Source organism: Crassostrea angulata, chromosome 7, assembly GCF_025612915.1.
Source record: "Crassostrea angulata isolate pt1a10 chromosome 7, ASM2561291v2, whole genome shotgun sequence".
Classification (NCBI taxonomy): domain Eukaryota; kingdom Metazoa; phylum Mollusca; class Bivalvia; order Ostreida; family Ostreidae; genus Magallana; species Magallana angulata.
The window spans coordinates 53,801,082-53,807,803 of NC_069117.1; the positions used below are offsets into that span (position 1 = coordinate 53,801,082).

A 6,722-nucleotide genomic window follows, 5' to 3' on the forward strand; every position below is an offset into this window, starting at 1 on the left:
TTGTGGGAAAGTTTTCGGTCCAAACTCAGTGCCTAGTGTGAAAGCACAGGTTATGCAGATTTAAGTTTGATGAAACCATGATTCCCTAGAGAAAAATGGGGCCACGAAATGGAGGGGGGGGGGTATATAGGAATAGAGAAAAATATTCTTGCAGGTACAACAACAAGAGGGGCTTGGTATTTACCCAAAAAAAGAGGTGGATAAAAATTGGCAGATTTAAAATTTTTTTTTAGCAAGATCTACTGTACTTAGTTTTTAAGATATTTTGATACTGTTATGCTAATTTGATCAGATTTAAGGCAATTGTTGCTCAGGTGAGCGATGTGGCCCCTGGGTCTATTGTTTTTACTTTTACATGAGACATTAAATGTATGTCTTTTTGAATACAATTCATTTGCGTTATGAATTGATTAATACAAAATTTTGTAACGATCTTATCATCTGCTGTTGTTTTATTATCTGTATTTCAAAGCGGATAATTGACACAACTAGTAATTAAAGTTCTAACCTACTTAACAAAATTTTGATAATTTTGATATAGTTAACAACATCATTCTAAGCATCTTCTTCTTCTTATGTTGCTTTTCTCAATATTTGTCCTTTTTAAGATATAAACGATCAAATTTAAACCTCTGACCCCTTTAACCCCCTAATGACGTAATGCTTGATAAAATTTTCTTTTTTTAACATTCTTTATAATCATTCAAGACACGCTGCAACGAACATTTCATAAATATGAATCAAATCAAAATCAAAAATCAAAAATTTGCTTTTAGGTGGACCGGAATTGACAAAAGTTTATTATTTTACCCAAGGGCATCCTTTCAAAGATAAATCTATCATCGCTGAAAATTTTAAGTTTTTATCTTTAAGTATTCTCTAAACATTTACTTGACAAAATTACTTTTTGAAAGAAACTACATTGAGCAATGTTGACGAACGAAAGTGACGTCATATGCGAAAAGATACGTATGCATAGCTTTAGATACTGACTTTTATCTTTGATACTTTTGTGAAAATCCGTCCCTATGTTTTTGATATATTGGGTTTTGAAAAAGTTTGTTTAAGAAAAAAATAAAAGGTCATTAAAACAAAAAGAACAAGGTCTTCCATTTATGATTTTGATTGTTAAAAGGAATCTTAAGAGATTTGATATTTGAAAAAAAATTGATTAATTATAATAACTTGCTTGCATACAACATATATATAAATAGATCATTTAAAATGAATGATAAAGTACAATTGTTAGAGCATCACAAAACAGATAAATTTGGATTTGCCTCCCAAGGATCATTTGATCATATGCCGTCACAATAATTTAAAGTCAGTTAGTTCTCAAAAAACTAAATAAAATGTGCACAAAATACAGTCAAGGCAAACACAAAAAAGTTGAGCGACACAGCATCTGCCCCGCCTCCTGTCCCACTTCCGCTTCCTGTCTTACTTCCGCTTCCTGTCTTACTTCCGCTTCCTGTCTTACTTCCGTCGCCTGTTTTACCTCCGCTTCCTGTCCCACTACCATCACCTGTCTTATTTCCGTCTCCTGTTACAGGTTTGTCTCCTGTTTCACCTTCGCTTGCTGCCCCATTGTTCCCCGGAGTCACAGCTTTGATGGTTGTTGTAGTTACTGGTGTAGTGGAGGAGTTACCGAGAGAGACAGAGATAGGATCAGCGGCGTCAACATTGCTTTGTACTACTACAGATAAAATTTTTAAAAAATAATGACGTTTGTAGGATTTATATTTATTTGTACAATAAAACTCGTTTATAAGGAAATTAGATATATAAAAATATTATTTTTAGGGGGGGTTATCTTTTCTAATTCCTCTGGCCTTAAAATAGAGAGCAACTCGCGTTGTAAACACTGAAGTTCTCTTTAAGCATATGATAATGTGCTGTATTAACCATGCTATATTATCTTGCCATTCTATGCTTTTTAATTTGAAAAAAATAATAAGTATGGTATGTTACATTTGTTTAAATGCACATTTTGTTTGTAATTATGTACTTTTAAAAGGAATACATGTATATACAGACTTAATTCATATAAATCGGTCTTCCCTTCTTAGCAGGTCTTAAGTATGATATTTTGTACATCTAAAAAATCGAAACGAAAATAGAGGACTTAAATGGTTATTCTTTTAAACCAGAATCTTCACAACACATATACCCCTATTTACCCCCTTTTAATAAGTTTTTCTAAAAAAATTCAAAATTGTGCACTTCTTACTACGTACATTGTTTAAGCATACAAAAATCTTTTCTCTACATCAATTATTGTGTGAGAAACATATTACAATTGTTATTTTTATTGAAAGTTCAATTAAAAGACGAATCTTAGGGGGTAAAATAGTAAAAAATAATTAAACGAAAGTTATGATTTGCTTATTTTTGTATTATGACTTTTAGAACTGGTATACACTGTACCACCATTTTGCTCAATTAACTCCACCTCGGAAGAATCCTTCGTTCGAAAATTTCTTTATGAATTTGCTTGTCTGTTTTGAAAAATAGTAGAGGTCTTTATTTTATTTTAGATATACCTGAAATAAGATGTTTTTGTAAAAAAAAAATAATGAACAGTTTACTAGTATACTACGATGCATGTACATATTCAGTATTTTGAAGCGTAACTAAAAATATCAAATCTTTTTACACATATAGACAACTACACACTTCTACTAATGCAATAACTCTACAACAAAGTCAACACAATAATTCTGTGATTGCACAATGATGTTAATGACAAAGTATCAATACAATGTACAGAGCAATCAATGATGGCGTCACGCAAGAAGGGGACCATCTTAACAAAATCAAAGAACACATACAGAAGATTGCAGAAAGATGATAATTACCTTGATGAATGGTCAAAACCAACAAACAGACGATAACAATTGATGATTTCATCTGAAAAAAATTCGGACTAACAATGAATAATAAAATGTATTTAACATTATTTTTAAAACAAATGACTTGCCAGATATTCTTTTTAATCTTACCTTTTGGCTCGTCCGTTCGAAGTCCCTTTAGTTTGCAATGAACAAATCTTTGAATATTATAAGCTTATATACATGTACACATGGTTAAAGGTGAAAAGAAATTCGCTTTTTAGAATTGAAGCAAATTTAAACAGCCCACTGAATAAAACACACCTTTACAATCATTTTCATCGTATATGTTCCCAAAGAGCCAATCAGTTTTCTACAAGGTCATCAATGCCTCCCCAAACCTAGGGTCATATCCTCTGATATTTGCAAGACATCTTAAACTTCTAAAAAGGCTTTCGCTACAATATTCAAAATAATCGAAACAATGCAATCAATCTTACAATAAAACAGCAAAGAGAGTTTTGCTAATGTGGTTACGACTAACCAGACCAGCAGTGGAAGACAGATACAGCAAGAAGACTATTACAAAAGTAAAACACGATGTAAGTGTTTTCAGGACAAAGAATTCCAAGAACGGATACAATAATACACAAACGTAATTATTGAAAGTGATTCCATTTACGGCCAAAACTGAGATAGATTGAAGAACATGGATAAAGTAACAGGCTCACAGAAATGAACTATAAACTTCATCAATATGTGAACAATTTAATGAAATCAAGTCACTAAAAATAGGTGCGATATTGGCACTATTTGCATGGTGTATATCTATTTTGAACGCTAATAAAACTCACATGATTTATTAGTGGAGTAAATTATTATTATCAATATATAATAATATTACAAGGTAAGGTTGAGGTTTATTATGTAGGTGGGAGAAATGTTAAATTATCAGCTATGATTTCTTGCGTGTTAAAACGAAGATGGGGAATACCATGAAGAAGTACACTCAAATGTGTCGGAGAAATTAACAGCAGTTTTATCAGCCAATACCAGAAACAACTTAATCATCTGGGCCTGAACAGCCAATAAGACAAATTTTATATTTTTAAAGGCATAACCTTGTTGTGAACTACATGAGTACATAACTGTGTTGCAAGAAATTTGACAATCTTTAGTTACAAAAAAAAATTGTATAGACATCACTGGCGATAAAAATTCCTTATTGCAAGAAACAGAACTCGGGTGATCTGATGTTCTTCTATATATACTTATTTGGCAGGAAAATGTGTCTATCTATTGCTTTACCGAATGTCCTGGACTTTCACCCCTCGAAACAAAGGATTCCCAATCTACAAATAAGATTGTAATAAATTGACTACACTATTAGTAGCATCTAAATATCTTACATTATATTTCATAAACTGGCGATTTGTCCACGTGTTTCCCGCATCAGTCCTGTGAATATTCATTGTGTTGCATTGTAATATTATTAGTACTTGTGGGTGTTATCTTGTTGAAACTAGACAAGTCTATTTTTTAATAACCCAATTAATAAAAAATGTTAATAGAAATTGCATTTCAATGAACATTTAATTTCGTAGATCAACTTAACAACGAAATCCACGAAAATTGGTATTCAACGAATATTGATGAAACCACAGTAATTAAATCAAATTATTAAGGAGAAATACAACCTTTTTCAAGATTTTTCAATCTTTGTTATATTTACTTATTAAAAATATCATGTCACTTGTATCATTTGCCAATTAAAAAAATTAAAAACCAAAAATATTTGATACGATATATCTAATACGCTTTATAATCTCATATGTACGAAGTATCATCTTGTACGTACGACTAGCGATTCATATTTTCAAAAAAAATATCTTTTAGTAAAATAATGGTAATTTATAACCCAACGTTGTCTTATACTTTCACCTAAAAGGTGTTCAAGTGCATGCCATGCCTGTTTAAAAAAATTTAGTAAAAACCTTGAAAGATAGTGTATGATACTTTCACATGAACTTAATTTTTTTTTAAAAACCCTATTGCTTCCTTTTGTATCAAGAACATAACACAAAGAGCGCAGTTCAATTTGTCTAATATTCTTGTAAGGAAATTAAATCTTTCCATTTCTAAATTATTGCTTTCCAATCTCATGCGCTCTCTGCGGGGGTTCTTTTTTCAATAATGATTTCGTGCAGTTTTACACCTTTAAACTAATTCTTGTAAAGATTGATAATAATGGTCGTCAAGATCTCGACAATTTATTGCTTTATTCACTGTTAACTAATCTTTTCCAAATCCGTGATATAGATACTAAAATAACGTTTTATATCCTGTTACACATCAAAATACTTGTTTGGTTGATAGGATTTAAATACAAGATAAAATATTTTTATAGCGTCCTATCAGTATCACCGACCAGTTTTTAACATTATGTAACATTTCATATGTCACAGATGGTCCACTGATTTGTTTTTGATATAATTATGTGTATTTATCTTCAACATTGAATGATTAATCAAATGAATACGTCCATGTGTGTATGACTTTTATAGAATTTGTTTCATTACACCAATTTTTTAAAAATAATTATTACAAACAATGCAGCTTTAGTAAATGTAAATTTCTTAATATAGTATCGAACAAAAACGTCAATGTGGGCTAACGCTGATATTTTATTTCTTTTTCATCGGGATTTATGACACATTATGTTGGTACAGAACGATTTGAACTGATACAAGGCGTTTCATATATTGCTGCAGAAGGGAAAAGGCCCATAAATAATTTTGCTGTATGATTAATCATTGAAAATCTCTTTGAAGGCCTAAACAAATTTGTTCTAATTTTTGATAGATTTTAATAAATCATCTTGTTTTATTCTCCTCTTGTAATATTTTCAATGAAGGCTATGGTAAGACTAAAATATCTTTTCATGGGCTTTCGGAGTTCCTTTAAGTAAAGAAAACATTAATACAAGAATTCACAAATTAAAAAAAAAGAAAACAGAACAGAACGCAAAGCGCTTTTCATATGCTCCCAATCCGAATGTGTCAAGAATTTAAAGATAAAAAAAGAAAAGCTACACGTACATTGTTGTTATTTAACGCAAACATGTAAATGTAAATGTAGTTATATGAAACGAATCTATACTTATGAATTAAGACTTTTTACCAACAAACTAATAAAATGCCTGCACCAGCGTAACTGCTTATACCTTTGGTATTTCAACAGGTGTTAAATGATATCCGTGAGCTTGAATATGTTTTATATATGAGTTTAACGATCATTGTTTGCCGCTGATTTTACATCTTTGCACTTTCAGCAGTGGGGGAAGTGACGTAATAAGTTAAAAATAAAATATTACCTCTTTGTGATACGTTAATATATCCCTTCTTTGATTTGACATATGATATTAATACATATAACATGTATAAACGGAATTCACTAAGTTCCGAGAGATTCGTAGCGCAGTTGAACGCCTGACTGCACAATTATGTATTCAATAGTCTACGATTTGGTATATTACCGTATGATAATAAACGAATAATTTTAAGAGTTTTGTTTATAATGTATCATAACCCCGACTACTTTAGTCTGACCCCACAAGGAAAAGAATTCAAATTACATTTAGCAAAATATAAAATCAACATGTACAGGGATTATACTATGTTATTATCTCGAAGCCGATTACTGGTATAGTAAATCGTAAAAACTCGGCAAAGTCGGGGCGTGCTAAAAAGCACAAAACAAGATATTTTAGGTCCTAAATAATTATGTAAACTAAAAGATTGATAAATAAGGAGTTCACTATTTAAAATATGTCAAGTTTTATCCAAAATTATCAAGAAATAAAGGAAATACGAGAAGAAAACGTTAAACTTT

At 30.8% G+C, this 6,722-nt stretch overlaps 1 long non-coding RNA gene across 1 annotated transcript; it reads right to left on the reverse strand.

The window, feature by feature from the left end:
• Window positions 1–848: 848 nt before the first annotated feature.
• Window positions 849–3,061, reverse strand: LOC128156677 (uncharacterized). The gene is made up of 3 exons (XR_008239749.1): window positions 3,003–3,061; window positions 2,859–2,910; window positions 849–1,696 (listed from the first exon to the last, which is right to left on the reverse strand). It is a non-coding gene; the product is annotated as an uncharacterized LOC128156677 (long non-coding RNA).
• Between the last annotated feature and the right edge of the window lie 3,661 nt (window positions 3,062–6,722).